Source organism: Pelobates fuscus, chromosome 2, assembly GCF_036172605.1.
Source record: "Pelobates fuscus isolate aPelFus1 chromosome 2, aPelFus1.pri, whole genome shotgun sequence".
Taxonomy (NCBI): Eukaryota; Metazoa; Chordata; class Amphibia; order Anura; family Pelobatidae; genus Pelobates; species Pelobates fuscus.
Genome location: NC_086318.1, coordinates 287,661,856 through 287,687,563, shown reverse-complemented (window position 1 = coordinate 287,687,563; position 25,708 = coordinate 287,661,856). Strand labels below are relative to the sequence as shown.

The 25,708-nt window shown below is 42.2% G+C and overlaps 46 pseudogenes; all 46 read left to right on the top strand.

Annotated features, from left to right (window-relative positions):
* Positions 1-98: 98 nt before the first annotated feature.
* Positions 99-217, top strand: LOC134593955 (5S ribosomal RNA; annotated as a pseudogene).
* Positions 218-351: 134 nt separating this feature from the next.
* Positions 352-470, top strand: LOC134587881 (5S ribosomal RNA; annotated as a pseudogene).
* Positions 471-695: 225 nt separating this feature from the next.
* Positions 696-814, top strand: LOC134596397 (5S ribosomal RNA; annotated as a pseudogene).
* A 134-nt stretch (positions 815-948) lies between these two features.
* LOC134596764 (5S ribosomal RNA) lies at positions 949-1,067 on the top strand (annotated as a pseudogene).
* Positions 1,068-1,869: 802 nt separating this feature from the next.
* LOC134598401 (5S ribosomal RNA) lies at positions 1,870-1,988 on the top strand (annotated as a pseudogene).
* Positions 1,989-2,122: 134 nt separating this feature from the next.
* On the top strand, positions 2,123-2,231 carry LOC134589310 (5S ribosomal RNA; annotated as a pseudogene).
* A 377-nt stretch (positions 2,232-2,608) lies between these two features.
* Positions 2,609-2,727, top strand: LOC134595841 (5S ribosomal RNA; annotated as a pseudogene).
* A 134-nt stretch (positions 2,728-2,861) lies between these two features.
* Positions 2,862-2,980, top strand: LOC134589187 (5S ribosomal RNA; annotated as a pseudogene).
* A 134-nt stretch (positions 2,981-3,114) lies between these two features.
* LOC134593954 (5S ribosomal RNA) lies at positions 3,115-3,233 on the top strand (annotated as a pseudogene).
* A 134-nt stretch (positions 3,234-3,367) lies between these two features.
* LOC134587879 (5S ribosomal RNA) lies at positions 3,368-3,486 on the top strand (annotated as a pseudogene).
* A 225-nt stretch (positions 3,487-3,711) lies between these two features.
* On the top strand, positions 3,712-3,830 carry LOC134596297 (5S ribosomal RNA; annotated as a pseudogene).
* A 133-nt stretch (positions 3,831-3,963) lies between these two features.
* Positions 3,964-4,082, top strand: LOC134596296 (5S ribosomal RNA; annotated as a pseudogene).
* An 802-nt stretch (positions 4,083-4,884) lies between these two features.
* On the top strand, positions 4,885-5,003 carry LOC134598400 (5S ribosomal RNA; annotated as a pseudogene).
* A 134-nt stretch (positions 5,004-5,137) lies between these two features.
* On the top strand, positions 5,138-5,246 carry LOC134589309 (5S ribosomal RNA; annotated as a pseudogene).
* A 468-nt stretch (positions 5,247-5,714) lies between these two features.
* Positions 5,715-5,833, top strand: LOC134589332 (5S ribosomal RNA; annotated as a pseudogene).
* A 134-nt stretch (positions 5,834-5,967) lies between these two features.
* LOC134593952 (5S ribosomal RNA) lies at positions 5,968-6,086 on the top strand (annotated as a pseudogene).
* A 478-nt stretch (positions 6,087-6,564) lies between these two features.
* Positions 6,565-6,683, top strand: LOC134595234 (5S ribosomal RNA; annotated as a pseudogene).
* A 225-nt stretch (positions 6,684-6,908) lies between these two features.
* Positions 6,909-7,027, top strand: LOC134593951 (5S ribosomal RNA; annotated as a pseudogene).
* Positions 7,028-7,161: 134 nt separating this feature from the next.
* On the top strand, positions 7,162-7,280 carry LOC134587878 (5S ribosomal RNA; annotated as a pseudogene).
* Positions 7,281-7,505: 225 nt separating this feature from the next.
* On the top strand, positions 7,506-7,624 carry LOC134596396 (5S ribosomal RNA; annotated as a pseudogene).
* A 134-nt stretch (positions 7,625-7,758) lies between these two features.
* Positions 7,759-7,877, top strand: LOC134587822 (5S ribosomal RNA; annotated as a pseudogene).
* Positions 7,878-8,679: 802 nt separating this feature from the next.
* On the top strand, positions 8,680-8,798 carry LOC134597955 (5S ribosomal RNA; annotated as a pseudogene).
* A 134-nt stretch (positions 8,799-8,932) lies between these two features.
* LOC134589308 (5S ribosomal RNA) lies at positions 8,933-9,041 on the top strand (annotated as a pseudogene).
* Positions 9,042-9,418: 377 nt separating this feature from the next.
* On the top strand, positions 9,419-9,537 carry LOC134595840 (5S ribosomal RNA; annotated as a pseudogene).
* A 134-nt stretch (positions 9,538-9,671) lies between these two features.
* On the top strand, positions 9,672-9,790 carry LOC134589435 (5S ribosomal RNA; annotated as a pseudogene).
* Positions 9,791-9,924: 134 nt separating this feature from the next.
* LOC134593950 (5S ribosomal RNA) lies at positions 9,925-10,043 on the top strand (annotated as a pseudogene).
* A 134-nt stretch (positions 10,044-10,177) lies between these two features.
* Positions 10,178-10,296, top strand: LOC134587877 (5S ribosomal RNA; annotated as a pseudogene).
* A 225-nt stretch (positions 10,297-10,521) lies between these two features.
* On the top strand, positions 10,522-10,640 carry LOC134596295 (5S ribosomal RNA; annotated as a pseudogene).
* Positions 10,641-10,773: 133 nt separating this feature from the next.
* LOC134596294 (5S ribosomal RNA) lies at positions 10,774-10,892 on the top strand (annotated as a pseudogene).
* An 802-nt stretch (positions 10,893-11,694) lies between these two features.
* LOC134598399 (5S ribosomal RNA) lies at positions 11,695-11,813 on the top strand (annotated as a pseudogene).
* Positions 11,814-11,947: 134 nt separating this feature from the next.
* LOC134589305 (5S ribosomal RNA) lies at positions 11,948-12,056 on the top strand (annotated as a pseudogene).
* Positions 12,057-12,524: 468 nt separating this feature from the next.
* Positions 12,525-12,643, top strand: LOC134589331 (5S ribosomal RNA; annotated as a pseudogene).
* Positions 12,644-12,777: 134 nt separating this feature from the next.
* LOC134593949 (5S ribosomal RNA) lies at positions 12,778-12,896 on the top strand (annotated as a pseudogene).
* Positions 12,897-13,374: 478 nt separating this feature from the next.
* LOC134595233 (5S ribosomal RNA) lies at positions 13,375-13,493 on the top strand (annotated as a pseudogene).
* A 468-nt stretch (positions 13,494-13,961) lies between these two features.
* LOC134594933 (5S ribosomal RNA) lies at positions 13,962-14,080 on the top strand (annotated as a pseudogene).
* A 468-nt stretch (positions 14,081-14,548) lies between these two features.
* Positions 14,549-14,667, top strand: LOC134587783 (5S ribosomal RNA; annotated as a pseudogene).
* Positions 14,668-14,801: 134 nt separating this feature from the next.
* On the top strand, positions 14,802-14,920 carry LOC134593948 (5S ribosomal RNA; annotated as a pseudogene).
* An 803-nt stretch (positions 14,921-15,723) lies between these two features.
* On the top strand, positions 15,724-15,842 carry LOC134588145 (5S ribosomal RNA; annotated as a pseudogene).
* Positions 15,843-15,976: 134 nt separating this feature from the next.
* LOC134595267 (5S ribosomal RNA) lies at positions 15,977-16,095 on the top strand (annotated as a pseudogene).
* Positions 16,096-16,229: 134 nt separating this feature from the next.
* Positions 16,230-16,348, top strand: LOC134596582 (5S ribosomal RNA; annotated as a pseudogene).
* Positions 16,349-17,151: 803 nt separating this feature from the next.
* LOC134597663 (5S ribosomal RNA) lies at positions 17,152-17,270 on the top strand (annotated as a pseudogene).
* A 134-nt stretch (positions 17,271-17,404) lies between these two features.
* LOC134594420 (5S ribosomal RNA) lies at positions 17,405-17,523 on the top strand (annotated as a pseudogene).
* A 134-nt stretch (positions 17,524-17,657) lies between these two features.
* Positions 17,658-17,776, top strand: LOC134596581 (5S ribosomal RNA; annotated as a pseudogene).
* Positions 17,777-18,396: 620 nt separating this feature from the next.
* Positions 18,397-18,515, top strand: LOC134597215 (5S ribosomal RNA; annotated as a pseudogene).
* Positions 18,516-18,649: 134 nt separating this feature from the next.
* LOC134589020 (5S ribosomal RNA) lies at positions 18,650-18,768 on the top strand (annotated as a pseudogene).
* A 377-nt stretch (positions 18,769-19,145) lies between these two features.
* Positions 19,146-19,264, top strand: LOC134594348 (5S ribosomal RNA; annotated as a pseudogene).
* Positions 19,265-25,708: the final 6,444 nt, after the last annotated feature.

Genomic DNA, 25,708 nt, shown 5'->3' with positions numbered 1-25,708 from the left:
CAGACCACTTTTTTCCCTATCCAGAAGCGTCTTGTCTTTTGTCTCAACCAGAGTTTGATATTCTACCAACATTAGCCAGATCGCATTCTCTTAATTTCACTTACGGCCATACCAGTCTGAAAATGCCTGATCTCGTCAGATCTCGGAAGCCATCCAGACTCGGGCCTGGTTAGTACTTGTATGGGAGACCAACTAGGAACCTCAGGTGCCGTAAGCTTTTGTTTATTTCTTTTTTGCATTATGATGTCATAATCAGACCACTTTTTTCCCTATCCAGAAGCGTCTTGTCTTTTGTCGCAACCAGAGTTTGATATTCTACCAACATTAGCGAGATCGCATTCTCTTAATTTCACTTATGGCCATACCAGTCTGAAAATGCCTGATCTTGTCAGATCTCGAAAGCCATCCAGACTCGGGCCTGGTTAGTACTTGTATGGGAGACCAACTAGGAACCTCAGGTGCCGTAAGCTTTTGTGTATTTCTTTTTTGCATTATGATGTCATAATCAGACCACTTTTTTCCCTATGGGAGACCAACTAGGAACCTCAGGTGCCGTAAGCTTTTGTTTATTTATTTTTTGCATTATGATGTCATAATCAGACCACTTTTTTCCCTATCCAGAAGCGTCTTGTCTTTTGTCGCAACCAGAGTTTGATATTCTACCAACATTAGCAAGATCGCATTCTCTTAATTTCCCTTACGGCCATACCAGTCTGAAAATGCCTGATCTCGTCAGATCTCGGACGCCATCCAGACTCGGGCCTGGTTAGTACTTGTATGGGAGACCAACTAGGAACCTCAGGTGCCGTAAGCTTTTGTTTATTTCTTTTTTGCATTATGATGTCATAATCAGACCACTTTTTTCCCTATCCAGAAGCGTCTTGTCTTTTGTCGCAACCAGAGTTTGATATTCTACCAACATTAGCGAGATCGCATTCTCTTAATTTCCCTTACGGCCATACCAGTCTGAAAATGCCTGATCTCTTCAGATCTCGGAAGCCATCCAGACTCGGGCCTGGTTAGTACTTGTATGGGAGACCAACTAGGAACCACAGGTGCTGTAAGCTTTTGTTTATTTCTTTTTTGCATTATGATGTCATAATTAGACCACTTTTTTCCCAATGGGAGACCAACTAGGAACCTCAGGTGCCGTAAGCTTTTGTTTATTTCTTTTTTGCATTATGATGTCATAATCAGACCATTTTTTTCTCTATCCAGAAGCGTCTTGTCTTTTGTCGCAACCAGAGTTTGATATTCTACCAACATTAGCGAGATCGCATTCTCTTAATTTCACTTACGGCCATACCAGTCTGAAAATGTCAGATCTCGAAAGCCATCCAGACTCGGGCCTGGTTAGTACTTGTATGGGAGACCAACTAGGAACCTCAGGTGCCGTAAGCTTTTGTTTATTTCTTTTTTGCATTATGATGTCATAATCAGACCACTTTTTTCCCTATCCAGAAGCGTCTTGTCTTTTGTCGCAACCAGAGTTTGATATTCTACCAACATTAGCGAGATCGCATTCTCTTAATTTCACTTACGGCCATACCTGTCTGAAAATGCCTGATCTCGAAAGCAATCCAGACTCGGGCCTGGTTAGTACTTGTATGGGAGACCAACTAGGAACCTCAGGTGCCGTAAGCTTTTGTTTATTTCTTTTTTGCATTATGATGTCATAATCAGACCACTTTTTTCCCTATGGGAGACCAACTAGGAACCTCAGGTGCCGTAAGCTTTTGTTTATTTCTTGTTTGCATTATGATGTCATAATCAGACCACTTTTTTCCCTATCCAGAAGCGTCTTGTCTTTTGTCGCAACCAGAGTTTGATATTCTACCAACATTAGCGAGATCGCATTCTCTTAATTTCACTTACGGCCATACCAGTCTGAAAATGCCTGATCTCGTCAGATCTCGGTAGCCATCCAGACTCGGGCCTGGTTAGCACTTGTATGGGAGACCAACTAGGAACCTCAGGTGCCGTAAGCTTTTGTTTATTTCTTTTTTGCATTATGATGTCATAATCAGACCACTTTTTTCCCTATCCAGAAGCGTCTTGTCTTTTGTCGCAACCAGAGTTTGATATTCTACCAACATTAGCGAGATCGCATTCTCTTAACTTCACTTACGGCCATACCAGTCTGAAAATGCCTGATCTCGGAAGCCATCCAGACTCGGGCCTGGTTAGTACTTGTATGGGAGACCAACTAGGAACCTCAGGTGCCGTAAGCTTTTGTTTATTTCTTTTTTGCATTATGATGTCATAATCAGACCACTTTTTTCCCTATCCAGAAGCGTCTTGTCTTTTGTCGCAACCAGAGTTTGATATTCTACCAACATTAGCGAGATCGCATTCTCTTAATTTCAATTACGGCCATACCAGTCTGAAAATGTCAGATCTCGAAAGCCATCCAGACTCGGACCTGGTTAGTACTTGTATGGGAGACCAACTAGGAACCTCAGGTGCCGTAAGCTTTTGTTTATTTCTTTTTTGCATTATGATGTCATAAACAGACCACTTTTTTCCCTATCCAGAAGCGTCTTGTCTTTTGTCGCAACCAGAGTTTGATATTCTACCAACATTAGCGTGATCGCATTCTCTTAATTTCACTTACGGCCATACCTGTCTGAAAATGCCTGATCTCGTCAGATCTCGGAATCCATCCAGACTCGGGCCTGGTTAGTACTTGTATGGGAGACCAACTAGGAACCTCAGGTGCCGTAAGCTTTTGTTTATTTCTTTTTTGCATTATGATGTCATAATCAGACCACTTTTTTCCCTATCCAGAAGCGTCTTGTCTTTTGTCGCAACCAGAGTTTGATATTCTACCAACATTAGCGAGATCGCATTCTCTTATTTTCACTTACGTCCATACCAGTCTGAAAATGCCTGATCTCGTCAGATCTCGGTAGCCATCCAGACTCAGGCCTGGTTAGTACTTGTATGGGAGACCAACTAGGAACCTCAGGTTCCGTAAGCTTTTGTTTATTTCTTTTTTGCATTATGATGTCATAATCAGACCACTTTTTTCCCTATCCAGAAGCGTCTTGTCTTTTGTCTCAACCAGAGTTTGATATTCTACCAACATTAGCCAGATCGCATTCTCTTAATTTCACTTACGGCCATACCAGTCTGAAAATGCCTGATCTCGTCAGATCTCGGAAGCCATCCAGACTCGGGCCTGGTTAGTACTTGTATGGGAGACCAACTAGGAACCTCAGGTGCCGTAAGCTTTTGTTTATTTCTTTTTTGCATTATGATGTCATAATCAGACCACTTTTTTCCCTATCCAGAAGCGTCTTGTCTTTTGTCGCAACCAGAGTTTGATATTCTACCAACATTAGCGAGATCGCATTCTCTTAATTTCACTTATGGCCATACCAGTCTGAAAATGCCTGATCTTGTCAGATCTCGAAAGCCATCCAGACTCGGGCCTGGTTAGTACTTGTATGGGAGACCAACTAGGAACCTCAGGTGCCGTAAGCTTTTGTGTATTTCTTTTTTGCATTATGATGTCATAATCAGACCACTTTTTTCCCTATGGGAGACCAACTAGGAACCTCAGGTGCCGTAAGCTTTTGTTTATTTATTTTTTGCATTATGATGTCATAATCAGACCACTTTTTTCCCTATCCAGAAGCGTCTTGTCTTTTGTCGCAACCAGAGTTTGATATTCTACCAACATTAGCGAGATCGCATTCTCTTAATTTCCCTTACGGCCATACCAGTCTGAAAATGCCTGATCTCTTCAGATCTCGGAAGCCATCCAGACTCGGGCCTGGTTAGTACTTGTATGGGAGACCAACTAGGAACCACAGGTGCCGTAAGCTTTTGTTTATTTCTTTTTTGCATTATGATGTCATAATTAGACCACTTTTTCCCTATCCAGAAGCGTCTTGTCTTTTGTCGCAACCAGAGTTTGATATTCTACCAACATTAGCGAGATCGCATTCTCTTAATTTCCCTTACGGCCATACCAGTCTGAAAATGCCTGATCTCTTCAGATCTCGGAAGCCATCCAGACTCGGGCCTGGTTAGTACTTGTATGGGAGACCAACTAGGAACCACAGGTGCCGTAAGCTTTTGTTTATTTCTTTTTTGCATTATGATGTCATAATTAGACCACTTTTTTCCCAATGGGAGACCAACTAGGAACCTCAGGTGCCGTAAGCTTTTGTTTATTTATTTTTTGCATTATGATGTCATAATCAGACCACTTTTTTCCCTATCCAGAAGCGTCTTGTCTTTTGTCGCAACCAGAGTTTGATATTCTACCAACATTAGCGAGATCGCATTCTCTTAATTTCACTTACGGCCATACCAGTCTGAAAATGTCAGATCTCGAAAGCCATCCAGACTCGGGCCTGGTTAGTACTTGTATGGGAGACCAACTAGGAACCTCAGGTGCCGTAAGCTTTTGTTTATTTCTTTTTTGCATTATGATGTCATAATCAGACCACTTTTTTCCCTATCCAGAAGCGTCTTGTCTTTTGTCGCAACCAGAGTTTGATATTCTACCAACATTAGCGAGATTGCATTCTCTTAATTTCACTTACGGCCATACCTGTCTGAAAATGCCTGATCTCGAAAGCCATCCAGACTCGGGCCTGGTTAGTACTTGTATGGGAGACCAACTAGGAACCTCAGGTGCCGTAAGCTTTTGTTTATTTCTTTTTTGCATTATGATGTCATAATCAGACCACTTTTTTCCCTATGGGAGACCAACTAGGAACCTCAGGTGCCGTAAGCTTTTGTTTATTTCTTGTTTGCATTATGATGTCATAATCAGACCACTTTTTTCCCTATCCAGAAGCGTCTTGTCTTTTGTCGCAACCAGAGTTTGATATTCTACCAACATTAGCGAGATCGCATTCTCTTAATTTCACTTACGGCCATACCAGTCTGAAAATGCCTGATCTCGTCAGATCTCGGTAGCCATCCAGACTCGGGCCTGGTTAGCACTTGTATGGGAGACCAACTAGGAACCTCAGGTGCCGTAAGCTTTTGTTTATTTCTTTTTTGCATTATGATGTCATAATCAGACCACTTTTTTCCCTATCCAGAAGCGTCTTGTCTTTTGTCGCAACCAGAGTTTGATATTCTACCAACATTAGCGAGATCGCATTCTCTTAACTTCACTTACGGCCATACCAGTCTGAAAATGCCTGATCTCGGAAGCCATCCAGACTCGGGCCTGGTTAGTACTTGTATGGGAGACCAACTAGGAACCTCAGGTGCCGTAAGCTTTTGTTTATTTCTTTTTTGCATTATGATGTCATAATCAGACCACTTTTTTCCCTATCCAGAAGCGTCTTGTCTTTTGTCGCAACCAGAGTTTGATATTCTACCAACATTAGCGAGATCGCATTCTCTTAATTTCAATTACGGCCATACCAGTCTGAAAATGTCAGATCTCGAAAGCCATCCAGACTCGGACCTGGTTAGTACTTGTATGGGAGACCAACTAGGAACCTCAGGTGCTGTAAGTTTTTGTTTATTTCTTTTTTGCATTATGATGTCATAAACAGACCACTTTTTTCCCTATGGGAGACCACTTAGGAACCTCAGGTGCCGTAAGCTTTTGTTTATTTCTTTTTTGCATTATGATGTCATAATCAGACCACTTTTTTCCCTATCCAGAAGCGTCTTGTCTTTTGTCGCAACCAGAGTTTGATATTCTACCAACATTAGCGAGATTGCATTCTCTTATTTTCACTTACGGCCATACCAGTCTGAAAATGCCTGATCTTGTCAGATCTCGGTAGCCATCCAGACTCAGGCCTGGTTAGTACTTGTATGGGAGAACAACTAGGAACCTCAGGTGCCGTAAGCTTTTGTTTATTTCTTTTTTGCATTATGATGTCATAATCAGACCACTTTTTTCCCTATCCAGAAGCGTCTTGTCTTTTGTCGCAACCAGAGTTTGATATTCTACCAACATTAGCGAGATCGCATTCTCTTAATTTCACTTACGGCCATACCAGTCTGAAAATGCCTGATCTCGTCAGATCTCGGAAGCCATCCAGACTCGGGCCTGGTTAGTACTTGTATGGGAGACCAACTAGGAACCTCAGGTGCCGTAAGCTTTTGTTTATTTCTTTTTTGCATTATGATGTCATAATCAGACCACTTTTTTCCCTATCCAGAAGCGTCTTGTCTTTTGTCGCAACCAGAGTTTGATATTCTACCAACATTAGCGAGATCGCATTCTCTTAATTTCACTTACCGCCATACCTGTCTGAAAATGCCTGATCTTGTCAGATCTCGAAAGCCATCCAGACTCGGGCCTGGTTAGTGCTTGTATGGGAGACCAACTAGGAACCTCAGGTGCCGTAAGCTTTTGTTTATTTCTTTTTTGCATTATGATGTCATAATCAGACCACTTTTTTCCCTATGGGAGACCAACAAGGAACCTCAGGTGCCGTAAGCTTTTGTTTATTTATTTTTTGCATTATGATGTCATAATCAGACCACTTTTTTCCCTATCCAGAAGCGTCTTGTCTTTTGTCGCAACCAGAGTTTGATATTCTATCAACATTAGCGAGATCGCATTCTCTTAATTTCCCTTACGGCCATACCAGTCTGAAAATGCCTGATCTCGTCAGATCTCGGAAGCCATCCAGGCTCGGGCCTGGTTAGTACTTGTATGGGAGACCAACTAGGAACCTCAGGTGCCGTAAGCTTTTGTTTATTTCTTTTTTGCATTATGATGTCATAATCAGACCACTTTTTTCCCTATGGGAGACCAACTAGGAACCTCAGGTGCCGTAAGCTTTTGTTTATTTCTTTTTTGCATTATGATGTCATAATCAGACCACTTTTTTCCCTATCCAGAAGCGTCTTGTCTTTTGTCTCAACCAGAGTTTGATATTCTACCAACATTAGCCAGATCGCATTCTCTTAATTTCACTTACGGCCATACCAGTCTGAAAATGCCTGATCTCGTCAGATCTCGGAAGCCATCCAGACTCGGGCCTGGTTAGTACTTGTATGGGAGACCAACTAGGAACCTCAGGTGCCGTAAGCTTTTGTTTATTTCTTTTTTGCATTATGATGTCATAATCAGACCACTTTTTTCCCTATCCAGAAGCGTCTTGTCTTTTGTCGCAACCAGAGTTTGATATTCTACCAACATTAGCGAGATCGCATTCTCTTAATTTCACTTATGGCCATACCAGTCTGAAAATGCCTGATCTTGTCAGATCTCGAAAGCCATCCAGACTCGGGCCTGGTTAGTACTTGTATGGGAGACCAACTAGGAACCTCAGGTGCCGTAAGCTTTTGTGTATTTCTTTTTTGCATTATGATGTCATAATCAGACCACTTTTTTCCCTATGGGAGACCAACTAGGAACCTCAGGTGCCGTAAGCTTTTGTTTATTTATTTTTTGCATTATGATGTCATAATCAGACCACTTTTTTCCCTATCCAGAAGCGTCTTGTCTTTTGTCGCAACCAGAGTTTGATATTCTACCAACATTAGCAAGATCGCATTCTCTTAATTTCCCTTACGGCCATACCAGTCTGAAAATGCCTGATCTCGTCAGATCTCGGACGCCATCCAGACTCGGGCCTGGTTAGTACTTGTATGGGAGACCAACTAGGAACCTCAGGTGCCGTAAGCTTTTGTTTATTTCTTTTTTGCATTATGATGTCATAATCAGACCACTTTTTTCCCTATCCAGAAGCGTCTTGTCTTTTGTCGCAACCAGAGTTTGATATTCTACCAACATTAGCGAGATCGCATTCTCTTAATTTCCCTTACGGCCATACCAGTCTGAAAATGCCTGATCTCTTCAGATCTCGGAAGCCATCCAGACTCGGGCCTGGTTATTACTTGTATGGGAGACCAACTAGGAACCACAGGTGCCGTAAGCTTTTGTTTATTTCTTTTTTGCATTATGATGTCATAATTAGACCACTTTTTTCCCAATGGGAGACCAACTAGGAACCTCAGGTGCCGTAAGCTTTTGTTTATTTCTTTTTTGCATTATGATGTCATAATCAGACCATTTTTTTCTCTATCCAGAAGCGTCTTGTCTTTTGTCGCAACCAGAGTTTGATATTCTACCAACATTAGCGAGATCGCATTCTCTTAATTTCACTTACGGCCATACCAGTCTGAAAATGTCAGATCTCGAAAGCCATCCAGACTCGGGCCTGGTTAGTACTTGTATGGGAGACCAACTAGGAACCTCAGGTGCCGTAAGCTTTTGTTTATTTCTTTTTTGCATTATGATGTCATAATCAGACCACTTTTTTCCCTATCCAGAAGCGTCTTGTCTTTTGTCGCAACCAGAGTTTGATATTCTACCAACATTAGCGAGATCGCATTCTCTTAATTTCACTTACGGCCATACCTGTCTGAAAATGCCTGATCTCGAAAGCAATCCAGACTCGGGCCTGGTTAGTACTTGTATGGGAGACCAACTAGGAACCTCAGGTGCCGTAAGCTTTTGTTTATTTCTTTTTTGCATTATGATGTCATAATCAGACCACTTTTTTCCCTATGGGAGACCAACTAGGAACCTCAGGTGCCGTAAGCTTTTGTTTATTTCTTGTTTGCATTATGATGTCATAATCAGACCACTTTTTTCCCTATCCAGAAGCGTCTTGTCTTTTGTCGCAACCAGAGTTTGATATTCTACCAACATTAGCGAGATCGCATTCTCTTAATTTCACTTACGGCCATACCAGTCTGAAAATGCCTGATCTCGTCAGATCTCGGTAGCCATCCAGACTTGGGCCTGGTTAGCACTTGTATGGGAGACCAACTAGGAACCTCAGGTGCCGTAAGCTTTTGTTTATTTCTTTTTTGCATTATGATGTCATAATCAGACCACTTTTTTCCCTATCCAGAAGCGTCTTGTCTTTTGTCGCAACCAGAGTTTGATATTCTACCAACATTAGCGAGATCGCATTCTCTTAACTTCACTTACGGCCATACCAGTCTGAAAATGCCTGATCTCGGAAGCCATCCAGACTCGGGCCTGGTTAGTACTTGTATGGGAGACCAACTAGGAACCTCAGGTGCCGTAAGCTTTTGTTTATTTCTTTTTTGCATTATGATGTCATAATCAGACCACTTTTTTCCCTATCCAGAAGCGTCTTGTCTTTTGTCGCAACCAGAGTTTGATATTCTACCAACATTAGCGAGATCGCATTCTCTTAATTTCAATTACGGCCATACCAGTCTGAAAATGTCAGATCTCGAAAGCCATCCAGACTCGGACCTGGTTAGTACTTGTATGGGAGACCAACTAGGAACCTCAGGTGCCGTAAGCTTTTGTTTATTTCTTTTTTGCATTATGATGTCATAAACAGACCACTTTTTTCCCTATCCAGAAGCGTCTTGTCTTTTGTCGCAACCAGAGTTTGATATTCTACCAACATTAGCGTGATCGCATTCTCTTAATTTCACTTACGGCCATACCTGTCTGAAAATGCCTGATCTCGTCAGATCTCGGAATCCATCCAGACTCGGGCCTGGTTAGTACTTGTATGGGAGACCAACTAGGAACCTCAGGTGCCGTAAGCTTTTGTTTATTTCTTTTTTGCATTATGATGTCATAATCAGACCACTTTTTTCCCTATCCAGAAGCGTCTTGTCTTTTGTCGCAACCAGAGTTTGATATTCTACCAACATTAGCGAGATCGCATTCTCTTATTTTCATTTACGTCCATACCAGTCTGAAAATGCCTGATCTCGTCAGATCTCGGTAGCCATCCAGACTCAGGCCTGGTTAGTACTTGTATGGGAGACCAACTAGGAACCTCAGGTTCCGTAAGCTTTTGTTTATTTCTTTTTTGCATTATGATGTCATAATCAGACCACTTTTTTCCCTATCCAGAAGCGTCTTGTCTTTTGTCTCAACCAGAGTTTGATATTCTACCAACATTAGCCAGATCGCATTCTCTTAATTTCACTTACGGCCATACCAGTCTGAAAATGCCTGATCTCGTCAGATCTCGGAAGCCATCCAGACTCGGGCCTGGTTAGTACTTGTATGGGAGACCAACTAGGAACCTCAGGTGCCGTAAGCTTTTGTTTATTTCTTTTTTGCATTATGATGTCATAATCAGACCACTTTTTTCCCTATCCAGAAGCGTCTTGTCTTTTGTCGCAACCAGAGTTTGATATTCTACCAACATTAGCGAGATCGCATTCTCTTAATTTCACTTATGGCCATACCAGTCTGAAAATGCCTGATCTTGTCAGATCTCGAAAGCCATCCAGACTCGGGCCTGGTTAGTACTTGTATGGGAGACCAACTAGGAACCTCAGGTGCCGTAAGCTTTTGTGTATTTCTTTTTTGCATTATGATGTCATAATCAGACCACTTTTTTCCCTATGGGAGACCAACTAGGAACCTCAGGTGCCGTAAGCTTTTGTTTATTTATTTTTTGCATTATGATGTCATAATCAGACCACTTTTTTCCCTATCCAGAAGCGTCTTGTCTTTTGTCGCAACCAGAGTTTGATATTCTACCAACATTAGCGAGATCGCATTCTCTTAATTTCCCTTACGGCCATACCAGTCTGAAAATGCCTGATCTCTTCAGATCTCGGAAGCCATCCAGACTCGGGCCTGGTTAGTACTTGTATGGGAGACCAACTAGGAACCACAGGTGCCGTAAGCTTTTGTTTATTTCTTTTTTGCATTATGATGTCATAATTAGACCACTTTTTCCCTATCCAGAAGCGTCTTGTCTTTTGTCGCAACCAGAGTTTGATATTCTACCAACATTAGCGAGATCGCATTCTCTTAATTTCCCTTACGGCCATACCAGTCTGAAAATGCCTGATCTCTTCAGATCTCGGAAGCCATCCAGACTCGGGCCTGGTTAGTACTTGTATGGGAGACCAACTAGGAACCACAGGTGCCGTAAGCTTTTGTTTATTTCTTTTTTGCATTATGATGTCATAATTAGACCACTTTTTTCCCAATGGGAGACCAACTAGGAACCTCAGGTGCCGTAAGCTTTTGTTTATTTCTTTTTTGCATTATGATGTAATAATCAGACCACTTTTTTCCCTATCCAGAAGCGTCTTGTCTTTTGTCGCAACCAGAGTTTGATATTCTACCAACATTAGCGAGATCGCATTCTCTTAATTTCACTTACGGCCATACCAGTCTGAAAATGTCAGATCTCGAAAGCCATCCAGACTCGGGCCTGGTTAGTACTTGTATGGGAGACCAACTAGGAACCTCAGGTGCCGTAAGCTTTTGTTTATTTCTTTTTTGCATTATGATGTCATAATCAGACCACTTTTTTCCCTATCCAGAAGCGTCTTGTCTTTTGTCGCAACCAGAGTTTGATATTCTACCAACATTAGCGAGATTGCATTCTCTTAATTTCACTTACGGCCATACCTGTCTGAAAATGCCTGATCTCGAAAGCCATCCAGACTCGGGCCTGGTTAGTACTTGTATGGGAGACCAACTAGGAACCTCAGGTGCCGTAAGCTTTTGTTTATTTCTTTTTTGCATTATGATGTCATAATCAGACCACTTTTTTCCCTATGGGAGACCAACTAGGAACCTCAGGTGCCGTAAGCTTTTGTTTATTTCTTGTTTGCATTATGATGTCATAATCAGACCACTTTTTTCCCTATCCAGAAGCGTCTTGTCTTTTGTCGCAACCAGAGTTTGATATTCTACCAACATTAGCGAGATCGCATTCTCTTAATTTCACTTACGGCCATACCAGTCTGAAAATGCCTGATCTCGTCAGATCTCGGTAGCCATCCAGACTCGGGCCTGGTTAGCACTTGTATGGGAGACCAACTAGGAACCTCAGGTGCCGTAAGCTTTTGTTTATTTCTTTTTTGCATTATGATGTCATAATCAGACCACTTTTTTCCCTATCCAGAAGCGTCTTGTCTTTTGTCGCAACCAGAGTTTGATATTCTACCAACATTAGCGATATCGCATTCTCTTAACTTCACTTACGGCCATACCAGTCTGAAAATGCCTGATCTCGGAAGCCATCCAGACTCGGGCCTGGTTAGTACTTGTATGGGAGACCAACTAGGAACCTCAGGTGCCGTAAGCTTTTGTTTATTTCTTTTTTGCATTATGATGTCATAATCAGACCACTTTTTTCCCTATCCAGAAGCGTCTTGTCTTTTGTCGCAACCAGAGTTTGATATTCTACCAACATTAGCGAGATCGCATTCTCTTAATTTCAATTACGGCCATACCAGTCTGAAAATGTCAGATCTCGAAAGCCATCCAGACTCGGACCTGGTTAGTACTTGTATGGGAGACCAACTAGGAACCTCAGGTGCTGTAAGTTTTTGTTTATTTCTTTTTTGCATTATGATGTCATAAACAGACCACTTTTTTCCCTATGGGAGACCACTTAGGAACCTCAGGTGCCGTAAGCTTTTGTTTATTTCTTTTTTGCATTATGATGTCATAATCAGACCACTTTTTTCCCTATCCAGAAGCGTCTTGTCTTTTGTCGCAACCAGAGTTTGATATTCTACCAACATTAGCGAGATTGCATTCTCTTATTTTCACTTACGGCCATACCAGTCTGAAAATGCCTGATCTTGTCAGATCTCGGTAGCCATCCAGACTCAGGCCTGGTTAGTACTTGTATGGGAGAACAACTAGGAACCTCAGGTGCCGTAAGCTTTTGTTTATTTCTTTTTTGCATTATGATGTCATAATCAGACCACTTTTTTCCCTATCCAGAAGCGTCTTGTCTTTTGTCGCAACCAGAGTTTGATATTCTACCAACATTAGCGAGATCGCATTCTCTTAATTTCACTTACGGCCATACCAGTCTGAAAATGCCTGATCTCGTCAGATCTCGGAAGCCATCCAGACTCGGGCCTGGTTAGTACTTGTATGGGAGACCAACTAGGAACCTCAGGTGCCGTAAGCTTTTGTTTATTTCTTTTTTGCATTATGATGTCATAATCAGACCACTTTTTTCCCTATCCAGAAGCGTCTTGTCTTTTGTCGCAACCAGAGTTTGATATTCTACCAACATTAGCGAGATCGCATTCTCTTAATTTCACTTACCGCCATACCTGTCTGAAAATGCCTGATCTTGTCAGATCTCGAAAGCCATCCAGACTCGGGCCTGGTTAGTGCTTGTATGGGAGACCAACTAGGAACCTCAGGTGCCGTAAGCTTTTGTTTATTTCTTTTTTGCATTATGATGTCATAATCAGACCACTTTTTTCCCTATGGGAGACCAACTAGGAACCTCAGGTGCCGTAAGCTTTTGTTTATTTATTTTTTGCATTATGATGTCATAATCAGACCACTTTTTTCCCTATCCAGAAGCGTCTTGTCTTTTGTCGCAACCAGAGTTTGATATTCTATCAACATTAGCGAGATCGCATTCTCTTAATTTCCCTTACGGCCATACCAGTCTGAAAATGCCTGATCTCGTCAGATCTCGGAAGCCATCCAGGCTCGGGCCTGGTTAGTACTTGTATGGGAGACCAACTAGGAACCTCAGGTGCCGTAAGCTTTTGTTTATTTCTTTTTTGCATTATGATGTCATAATCAGACCACTTTTTTCCCTATGGGAGACCAACTAGGAACCTCAGGTGCCGTAAGCTTTTGTTTATTTCTTTTTTGCATTATGATGTCATAATCAGACCACTTTTTTCCCTATCCAGAAGCGTCTTGTCTTTTGTCGCAACCAGAGTTTGATATTCTACCAACATTAGCGAGATTGCATTCTCTTAATTTCACTTACGGCCATACCTGTCTGAAAATGCCTGATCTCGAAAGCCATCCAGACTCGGGCCTGGTTAGTACTTGTATGGGAGACCAACTAGGAACCTCAGGTGCCGTAAGCTTTTGTTTATTTCTTTTTTGCATTATGATGTCATAATCAGACCACTTTTTTCCCTATCCAGAAGTGTCTTGTCTTTTGTCGCAACCAGAGTTTGATATTCTACCAACATTAGCGAGATCGCATTCTCTTAATTTCACTTACGGCCATACCAGTCTGAAAATGCCTGATCTCATCAGATCTCGGAAGCCATCCAGACTTGGGCCTGGTTAGTACTTGTATGGGAGACCAACTAGGAACCTCAGGTGCCATAAGCTTTTGTTTATTTCTTTTTTGCATTATGATGTCATAATCAGACCACTTTTTTCCCTATCCAGAAGCGTCTTGTCTTTTGTCGCAACCAGAGTTTGATATTCTACGAACATTAGCGAGATCGCATTCTCTTAATTTCACTTACGGCCATACCAGTCTGAAAATGTCAGCTCTCGAAAGCCATCCAGACTCGGGCCTGGTTAGTACTTGTATGGGAGACCAACTAGGAACCTCAGGTGCCGTAAGCTTTTGTTTATTTCTTTTTTGCATTATGATGTCATAATCAGACCACTTTTTTCCCTATGGGAGACCAACTAGGAACCTCAGGTGCCGTAAGCTTTTGTTTATTTCTTGTTTGCATTATGATATCATAATCAGACCACTTTTTTCCCTATCCAGAAGCGTCTTGTCTTTTGTCGCAACCAGAGTTTGATATTCTACCAACATTAGCGAGATCGCATTCTCTTAATTTCACTTACGGCCATACCAGTCTGAAAATGCCTGATATCGTCAGATCTCGGTAGCCATCCAGACTCGGGCCTGGTTAGTACTTGTATGGGAGACCAACTAGGAACCTCAGGTGCCGTAAGCTTTTGTTTATTTATTTTTTGCATTATGATGTCATAATCAGACCACTTTTTTCCCTATCCAGAAGCGTCTTGTCTTTTGTCGCAACCAGAGTTTGATATTCTACCAACATTAGCGAGATCGCATTCTCTTAACTTCACTTACGGCCATACCAGTCTGAAAATGCCTGATCTCGTCAGATCTCGGAAGCCATCCAGACTCGGGCCTGGTTAGTACTTGTATGGGAGACCAACTAGGAACCTCAGGTGCCGTAAGCTTTTGTTTATTTCTTTTTTGCATTATGATGTCATAATCAGACCACTTTTTTCCCTATCCAGAAGCGTCTTGTCTTTTGTCGCAACCAGAGTTTGATATTCTACCAACATTAGTGAGATCGCATTCTATTAATTTCAATTACGGCCATACCAGTCTGAAAATGCCAGATCTCGGAAGCCATCCAGACTCGAGGTCTGGTTAGTACTTGTATGGGAGACCTACTAGCAACCTCAGATGCCGTAAGCTTTTGTTTATTTCTTTTTTGCATTATGATGTCATAATCAGACCACTTTTTTCCCAATGGGAGACCAACTAGGAACCTCAGGTGCCGTAAGCTTTTGTTTATTTCTTTTTTGCATTATGATGTCATAATCAGACCACTTTTTTCCCTATCCAGAAGCATCTTGTCTTTTGTCGCAACCAGAGTTTGATATTCTACCAACATTAGCGAGATCGCATTCTCTTAATTTCACTTACGGCCATACCAGTCTGAAAATGCCAGATCTCGAAAGCCATCCAGACTCGGGCCTGGTTAGTACTTGTATGGGAGACCAACTAGGAACCTCAGATGCCGTAAGCTTTTGTTTATTTCTTTTTTGCATTATGATGTCATAATCAGACCACTTTTTTCCCTATGGGAGACCAACTAGGAACCTCAGGTGCCGTAAGCTTTTGTTTATTTCTTTTTTGCATTATGATGTCATAATCAGACCACTTTTTTCCCTATCCAGAAGCGTCTTGTCTTTTGTCGCAACCAGAGTTTGATATTCTACCAACATTAGCGAGATCGCATTCTCTTAATTTCACTTACAGCCATACCAGTCTGAAAATGCTTGATCTCGTCAGATCTCGGTAGCCATCCAGACTCGGGCCTGGTTAGTACTTGTATGGGAGACCAACTAAGAACCTCAGGTGCCGTAAGCTTTTGTTTATTTCTTTTTTGCACTATGATGTCATAATCAGACCACTTTTTTCCCTATCCAGAAGCGTCTTGTCTTTTGTCGCAACCAGAGTTTGATATTCTACCAACATTAGCGAGATCGCATTCTCTTAACTTCACTTATGGCCATACCAGTCTGAAAATGCCTGATCTCGTCAGATCTCGGAAGCCATCCAGACTCGGGCCTGGTTAGTACTTGTATGGGAGACCAACTAGGAACCTCAGGTGCCGTAAGGTTTTGTTTATTTCTTTTTTGCATTATGATGTCATAATCAGACCACTTTTTTCCCTATCCAGAAGCGTCTTGTCTTTTGTCGCAACCAGAGTTTGATATTCTACCAACATTAGCGAGATCGCATTCTCTTAATTTCACTTACGGCCATACCAGTCTGAAAATGCATGATCTCGTCAGATCTCGGAAGCCATCCAGACTCGGGCCTGGTTAGTACTTGTATGGGAGACCAACTAGGAACCTCAGGTGCCGTAAGCTTTTGTTTATTTCTTTTTTGCATTATGATGTCATAATCAGACCACTTTTTTCCCTATCCAGAAGCGTCTTGTCTTTTGTCGCAACCAGAGTTTGATATTCTACCAACATTAGTGAGATCGCATTCTATTAATTTCAATTACGGCCATACCAGTCTGAAAATGCCAGATCTCGGAAGCCATCCAGACTCGAGGCCTGGTTAGTACTTGTATGGGAGACCAACTAGGAACCTCAGGTGCCGTAAGCTTTTGTTTATTTCTTTTTTGCATTATGATGTCATAATCAGACCACTTTTTTCCCAATGGGAGACCAACTAGGAACCTCAGGTGCCGTAAGCTTTTGTTTATTTCTTTTTTGCATTATGATGTCATAATCAGACCACTTTTTTCCCTATCCAGAAGCGTCTTGTCTTTTGTCGCAACCAGAGTTTGATATTCTACCAACATTAGCGAGATCGCATTCTCTTAATTTCACTTACGGCCATACCAGTCTGAAAATGCCAGATCTCGAAAGCCATCCAGACTCGGGCCTGGTTAGTACTTGTATGGGAGACCAACTAGGAACCTCAGGTGCCGTAAGCTTTTGTTTATTTCTTTTTTGCATTATGATGTCATAATCAGACCACTTTTTTCCCTATGGGAGACCAACTAGGAACCTCAGGTGCCGTAAGCTTTTGTTTATTTCTTTTTTGCATTATGATGTCATAATCAGACCACTTTTTTCCCTATCCAGAAGCGTCTTGTCTTTTGTCGCAACCAGAGTTTGATATTCTACCAACATTAGCGAGATCGCATTCTTTTAATTTCACTTACAGCCATACCAGTCTGAAAATGCCTGATCTCGTCAGATCTCGGTAGCCATCCAGACTCGGGCCTGGTTAGTACTTGTATGGGAGACCAACTAGGAACCTCAGGTGCCGTAAGCTTTTGTTTATTTCTTTTTTGCACTATGATGTCATAATCAGACCACTTTTTTCCCTATCCAGAAGCGTCTTGTCTTTTGTCGCAACCAGAGTTTGATATTCTACCAACATTAGCGAGATCGCATTCTCTTAACTTCACTTACGGCCATACCAGTCTGAAAATGCCTGATCTCGTCAGATCTCGGAAGCCATCCAGACTCGGGCCTGGTTAGTACTTGTATGGGAGACCAACTAGGAACCTCAGGTGCCGTAAGGTTTTGTTTATTTCTTTTTTGCATTATGATGTCATAATCAGACCACTTTTTTCCCTATCCAGAAGCGTCTTGTCTTTTGTCGCAACCAGAGTTTGATATTCTACCAACATTAGCGAGATCGCATTCTCTTAATTTCACTTACGGCCATACCAGTCTGAAAATGCATGATCTCGTCAGATCTCGGAAGCCATCCAGACTCGGGCCTGGTTAGTACTTGTATGGGAGACCAACTAGGAACCTCAGGTGCCGTAAGCTTTTGTTTATTTCTTTTTTGCATTATGATGTCATAATCAGACCACTTTTTTCCCTATCCAGAAGCGTCTTGTCTTTTGTCGCAACCAGAGTTTGATGTTCTACCAACATTAGCGAGATCGCATTCTCTTAATTTCACTTACGGCCATACCAGTCTGAAAATGCCAGATCTCGGAAGCCATCCAGACTCGGGTCTGGTTAGTACTTGTATGGGAGACCAACTAGGATCCTCAGGTGCCGTAAGCTTTTGTTTATTTCTTTTTTGCATTATGATGTCATAATCAGACCACTTTTTTCCCTATCCAGAAGCATCTTGTCTTTTGTCGCAACCAGAGTTTGATATTCTACCAACATTAGCGAGATCGCATTCTCTTAATTTCACTTACGGCCATACCAGTCTGAAAATGCCAGATCTCGGAAGCCATCCAGACTCGGGCCTGGTTAGTACTTGTATGGGAGACCAACTAGGAACCTCAGGTGCCGTAAGCTTTTGTTTATTTCTTTTTTGCATTATGATGTCATAATCAGACCACTTTTTTCCCTATCCAGAAGCGTCTTGTCTTTTGTCGCAACCAGAGTTTGATATTCTACCAACATTAGCGAGATCGCATTCTCTTAATTTCACTTACGGCCATACCAGTCTGAAAATGCCTGATCTTGTCAGATCTCGGAAGTCATCCAGACTCGGGTCTGGTTAGTACTTGTATGGGAGACCAACTAGGAACTTCAGGTGCCGTAAGCTTTTGTTTATTTCTTTTTTGCATTATGATGTCATAATCAGACCACTTTTTTCCCTATCCAGAAGCGTCTTGTCTTTTGTCGCAACCAGAGTTTGATATTCTACCAACATTAGCGAGATCGCATTCTCTTAATTTCACTTACGGCCATACCAGTCTGAAAATGCCTGATCTCGTCAGATATCGGAAGCCGTCAAGACTCGGGCCTGGTTAGTACTTGTATGGGAGACCAACTAGGAACCTCAGGTGCCGTAAGCTTTTGTTTATTTCTTTTTTGCATTATGATGTCATAATCAGACCACTTTTTTCCCTATCCAGAAGCGTCTTGTCTTTTGTCGCAACCAGAGTTTGATGTTCTACCAACATTAGCGAGATCGCATTCTCTTAATTTCACTTACGGCCATACCAGTCTGAAAATGCCAGATCTCGGAAGCCATCCAGACTCGGGTCTGGTTAGTACTTGTATGGGAGACCAACTAGGATCCTCAGGTGCCGTAAGCTTTTGTTTATTTCTTTTTTGCATTATGATGTCATAATCAGACCACTTTTTTCCCTATCCAGAAGTGTCTTGTCTTTTGTCGCAACCAGAGTTTGATATTCTACCAACATTAGCGAGATCGCATTCTCTTAATTTCACTTACGGCCATACCAGTCTGAAAATGCCTGATCTCGTCAGATCTCGGAAGCCATCCAGACATGGGCCTGGTTAGTACTTGTATGGGAGACCAACTAGGAACCTCAGGTGCCGTAAGCTTTTGTTTATTTCTTTTTTGCATTATGATGTCATAATCAGACCACTTTTTTCCCTATCCAGAAGCATCTTGTCTTTTGTCGCAACCAGAGTTTGATATTCTACCAACATTAGCGAGATCGCATTCTCTTAATTTCACTTACGGCCATACCAGTCTGAAATACGGAAAATTTTATCATACTTACCGTAATTTTCTTTTCCTGGCTATTATTCATGGCAGCATCACTTATGGGTAGCTCCGCCCCAATCAGGAACAGGACAGGATAAAATCAATTAATCAGACCAGGCTGGGTACAAAAGGTCCCTCCTCCTTCCATCCCACAGTCTAGTCCTAAAGCAAAAAACAAAAACAAGGGGGGGTTCGTTGATGCTGCCATGAATAATAGCCAGGAAAAGAAAATTACGGTAAGTATGATAAAATTTTCCGTATTCCTGGCTAATCATGGCAGCATCACTTATGGTTAATACCCAAGCTTCACCATAGGGTGGGAAAAAACAAGACAAACACATTCACCAGATGATGCTGAAAAAAAATATTTTAATCTATATAGATTCAACAGAGGACAGAACACCTCTACCAAAGGACGTAGAGGCCGAAGCCAAATCCAGCTTATAGTGTTTGATGAAAGTGAGAGGGGAAGACCACGTAGCTGCCTTACAGATGTCTTCAGATGGAACCTCTGCCCAGTTAGCCCATGATGTTGCTAAGGCCCTCGTAGAGTGTGCTTTGATCCTACTAGGAGGAACTAGGTCTTTTAACTGGTAAGCCTTGACTATGGTATTGGAAATCCAACGTCTCAAGGTGGAAGTGGAGGCTGCCTCCCCTCTCCTGGATCCAATAGGTAGAACAAAAAGCTGTTGAGACCTCCGAAACAGACTAGAGGCTTCTATGTATTTAAGCAGGCACCGCCTGACATCCAATTCATGAAGTTTCACTTCTTCTGGCGTAGAAGGAGAAGGATAAAAGGAAGGAATAACAATTTCCTGTAGGATGTGGAACTTCGAGACGACTTTAGGTAGAAACTCTTGTCTAGGTCTCAAGATCACCCTGTCGTGAAACACTTGACAGTGATTTTCATCGCAGGAAAATGCATGAATTTCAGACATGCGCTTTGCCGTAGTGACAGCTACCAGAAACAATGTCTTATATGTCAATAAGACCAGACCCAGCTCATCTAATGGAGCAAAGGGTTTTTCAGCCAATGCCTCCAGAACCATAGGTAAATTCCACGGAGGAGAGTAGTTCCTATTTGGAGGCCTTATGCGGATGGTAGCTTTAAAGAATCTGGCAATTAGAGGATCAGATGCCCAGGACTTGTAGCAGAGTGCAGATAAAGCCGAAGCTTGGACCTTAAGAGTGCTTAGACTCAGTCCTTTATCCAGACCTGTATGGAGAAAATGTAGAATATCGATGTTAGACGGCTGAAGAAAATCCACATTATTTAGTAGAGACCAGGAACGGAAAACTTCCCATATCCTATGGTAGCAGGAAGAGGTTGATACCTTTCTGGATTTTAGGAGCGTAGAAGCCACAGCTTCAGAGATCCCTTGAGCTAGAAGTCTCTCCTTTTCAAGAGCCATGCCCCCAATTTCAGCTGGCTGGGGTTGGGATGAACTACTGGTCCCTGAGTCAGGATGTTTGGGCTGAGAGGGAGAGGCCAAGGAGGTTCCAGGCTCATCTTGTTTAGAAGGGGAAACCAAGGTCTGCGAGGCCAGATAGGAATAATGGCAATGACCTTGAGGCCTTCCTGCCATACTTTCCTCAGTAGCCGGTAAATCATAGGTAGTGGAGGGAACGCGTACCCCAGATCGAATTCCCATGGAAGAGACAGGGCATCCTGTCCTACAGCTCGGTGATCTGCATGAAGGGAGTAATACCTCCTCACCTGAGTATTCCGGTATGAAGCCATCAGGTCGATCTGGGGTACACCCCACCTTAGGGTGATTGAGTGGAACAAATCCGGGTGCAGTTTCCATTCTCCTTGGAGAATCCTCGTTCTGCTGAGGTAATCCGCCAAAAGATTCTCTGGTCCTGGAAGATATACCGCTTTTAGGTCTTGTAACCGTAGTTGGGCAAACTTCATTATCGGGGATAATTCCATCAGGAGAGAATAGCTTCGAGTGCCTCCCTGATGATTTATGTAGGATGCCACAGCTCTGTTGTCTGTATGTATCCTTACCCAGGCATGCCTTAAAAGAGGACGGAACCCTATTAATGCCTTGAGAACAGCTCTCATTTCTCTTAAGTTTGAGTGAAGTTTTGACTCCTTCCATGACCAAGCTCCTTGAATCCAAGAGTCGTTCAGGTGTGCTCCCCATCCCAGGAGGCTGGCGTCTGTAGTTATGGTCATCCAGACCGGCTCTTCCAGGGGAAACCCATGGAGAAGGTGATCTTCTCTCGTCCACCAGAGTAGTTCTTTTGAAATCCTCGGGAGAGAATGAATCTTCTGATCCCAATTCTCGGAGCTCTTTTTGAACTGTAGGAGGAAGTGTCTTTGAATGGGTCGCATCCTCCATTGGGCCCATTTTACTAGACCAATCGTGGACGTAAGGGACCCTAAGAGGCTCATGAATTCCCTTGCTGTGACAAAGGACTTTAGGCGCATGCTTCTGATCTTTTTTATTATTCGATCTTTCCTGTCTGAAGACAGAGATACCAGGCCATTCACTGAGTCTATATTTGCTCCCAGGAATATCATCTTCTGAGAAGGCACCAATGAGCTCTTCTTGGGGTTTATCAGCCAGCCATGATCTTGAAGGCATTTGATGGTCATTTCCGTATGGACCTCTACTATCTGGCTGGAAGGACCTACGATCAAGAAATCGTCTGGATAATGAAAGACCTCGATGTTCTTCGTTCTTATGAAGGCCACCAGAGAGACTAGAACCTTTGTGAACGTTCTGGGAGCCAGGCTTAATCCGAAAGGAAGACCCTTGAACTGGAAATGATTGCCTGATATCCAAAACCTCAGAAACCGGCGATGACTGATGTGAATCGGAATCTGATAGTAGGCGTCCTTTAGATCGATGGAAGTCATCCAGGTCCCTATCTTGATGTTGGGCAGGATAGTGGAAATAGACTCCATCTTGAACGTTCTTGGAACTAAATAAGTGTTCAGAACTTTTAGGTCCAAGATCAGCCGCCACTTCCCTTGAGGTTTTGGGGCCAAGAATATAGTAGAGTAGAGGCCTCTGTAAAGGTCTTCGTAAGGTACTTCCTCTATGACCTGATTCCGCAGTAGTTGTGAGATGATGTCGTTCAGAGCAACTTCTTTTCTTCCTTTTGCCACTCTTGAACGGACAAAGGAGGTTAGAGCTGGGAATTCTTTGAATTCTATCTTGTATCCTTCTTTGAGGATAGAAAGAACCCAAGAATCTTGAATATTTCTGGCCCAAACCGGATAAAAGAAGCGAAGTCTGCCTCCTATAACATCTGGCTGGGCCAGCAAACGTTCAGAAGCTTTTATTAGCTGGTCTAGATCCCCTTCCTCTGACCGGTTTAGATGAAGTTGACTGATAGTTTCTCCAATTAGAGTTCCTGGAGTATTCTCTTCCGGGCCTGTATGCTCTGACGTCTCGAAAGGATCGGTCTCTGAATTTTTTATCCTTCCCGTAGGAAGCCCCATATCTTCTTTTTCCTTGAGGTAGAAAAGCTTTTCGTCCATCTGCTGCTTTATGGATAGCATCTTCCAGTACTTTGCCAAAAAGAAGGTCGCCTTGAAAAGGGAGCGCACATAGAGAGGCCTTAGAGGCGTAATCTGCCCCCCAAGAGTGTAGCCACAATGCTCTCCTGGAGGCTACAGACAGCGCCATACTTTTAGCTACCATTTTGGTGAGATCCAGGGAAGCTTCCGAACAGAATTCTGTGGCCAGTTTAAAATCATTAAGACCTTCCAATAGGCGTTCTCTACGCACTCCCCCAGAGATGTCTTCTTCTAGATTATTCACCCATATCTTAAGAGCTCTGGACAAGGTGGTAAGGGCAATTGCTGGGTGTTACATAGTTACATAGTTACATAGTTAGATAGCTGAAAAGAGACTTGCGTCCATCAAGTTCAGCCTTCCTCACACCTGTTTTTTGCTGTTGATCCAAAAGAAAAGAAAAAAAAAAAAAAAAAAAAAAAAAAAAAAAAAAGAAAAAAACCCAGTTTGAAGCACAATTTTGCAACAAGCTAGGACAAAAAATTCCTTCTTGACCCCAGAATGGCAGTCAGATTTATCCTTGAATCAAGCAGTTATTACCCTACATTGAAAGATTATATCCTTGAATATTCTGTCTTTGCAAGTATGCATCTAGTAGCTGTTTGAACATCTGTATGGACTCTGATAAAACCACTTCTTCAGGCAGAGAATTCCACATCCTGATTGTTCTTACAGTAAAAAAACCTTTCCTTTGCCTTAGACGAAATCTTCTTTCTTCCAGTCTAAACGCATGGCCTCGTGTCCTATGTAAAGTCCGGTTTGTGAATAGATTTCCACACAATGGTTTGTATTGGCCCCGAATATATTTGTATAATGTTATCATATCCCCTCTCAGGCGACGTTTTTCTAAACTAAATAGGTTTAAATTTGTTAACCTTTCTTCATAGCTGATATGTTCCATTCCTTTTATTAATTTTGTAGCCCGCCTCTGCACTTTTTCTAGTGCCATGATATCCTTCTTTAGAACAGGTGCCCAAAATTGCACAGCATATTCAATATGTGGTCTTACCAGTGATTTATAGAGAGGCAAAATGATATTCTCGTCCCGAGAATGAATGCCCTTTTTCATGCATGACAATACCTTACTGGCCTTGGCCACTGCTGATTGACATTGCACATTGTTGCATAGTTTGTTGTCTATAACAATTCCCAAGTCCTTTTCGTGTGTTGTTATCCCTAATTCGCTTCCATTAAGGGTATACGTTGCTTGTGTATTCTTTACGCCGAAGTGCATAACTTTGCATTTTTCAACATTAAATTTCATCTGCCATTTGAGTGCCCAGTCCCCCAGTCTATCTAAATCCTTCTGCAGCAAAGTAATATCTTGCTCACATTGTATTATTTTACAAAGTTTTGTGTCATCTGCAAACACTGAAACATGACTTTCAATGCTGTCTTCAAGATCATTTATAAAAATGTTAAATAGAAGGGGTCCCAGAACAGACCCCTGAGGGACACCACTTGCCACCTCTGTCCAGCTTGAAAATTTACCATTAACAACAACTCTTTGTATTCTGTTTTTAAGCCAATGTTCTACCCAAGAACAAGCATTTTCATCGAGACCGATTTCCTTGAGTTTGAACACTAATCTTTTGTGTGGAACTGTATCAAATGCCTTGGCAAAATCCAAATAGATCACATCCACTGCAACACCCTGATCTATACTTCTACTTACTTCTTCGTAGAAAGCAATCAAGTTAGTTTGACACGACCTGTGCTTCATAAAACCGTGCTGATTTTTGCTGATAACCATATTCTTCTCAAGGAATTCTTGAATATTATCCCTTAATAACCTTTCAAATATTTTACCAGCCACAGAAGTTAAGCTCACAGGTCTATAATTTCCAGGCAAGGATTTTGAACCCTTTTTGAATATAGGAACCACATCTGCCTTCCTCCAATCCTCCGGAACACTTCCTGAAAGAAAAGAATCTTGAAAGATTAAAAACAGAGGTTCACTTATTTCTACACTTAGTTCCTTAAGTACACGTGGATGGATACCGTCAGGCCCTGGAGCTTTGTTTATATTAACTTTCTTTAGTTGCTGCAGCACATTGTCTTGAGTTAACCAATTACAATTATTCTGCAAGTTTTTAGTAGCAATCATTTGGTGTAAAGCTGATCCCAATGCCAGGTATGCCTTATTCAGGTCGGCGTCTAATCGCTTTTCCATTGGCTCCCTTAAATATGCCATAGAGTCTATAGGAAGAGTCGTTCTTTTTGCCATGTGAATGACCGCTGCGTCAATTTTCGGAATCGACATCCATGGCTTGCAATCCTCAGGAGCATACGGGTATAGTCTAGGAATTTTATTCTTTAGAGTTACCTTCCTCTCAGGTCTATTCCATTCTTCAGCAATGACTTCCTTGATGGCCGAATGCACTGGAAAAGAGGGTCTGTTAGGCTTCAGGTCTTCAAAGTATCTGTCGGACTCCTTCTTCTCCTTGCTCTCTTCAGGGATTCTTAACGTGTCTCTGATAAGACAAACCAATTTATCTACCGACCTTGAATCCAGTGATTTTGAGTCATATTCATCCTCCTCTTCCTCAGAATAGTCTTCCATCATATCAGACTCTTCTTCAGATTCCACATAATTCTCCACTCTTGGACGTTTAGAGATAGACATCTTATTAGAGGCTTTAAACCCTTCAGCAATAGCTTCCGATATCCATTTCTTTAAGTCCGTCTGAGGGGAACTGTCTTTCGCTGCTTCCGTCAGGCAAGATCTGCACAAATTATTTCCTG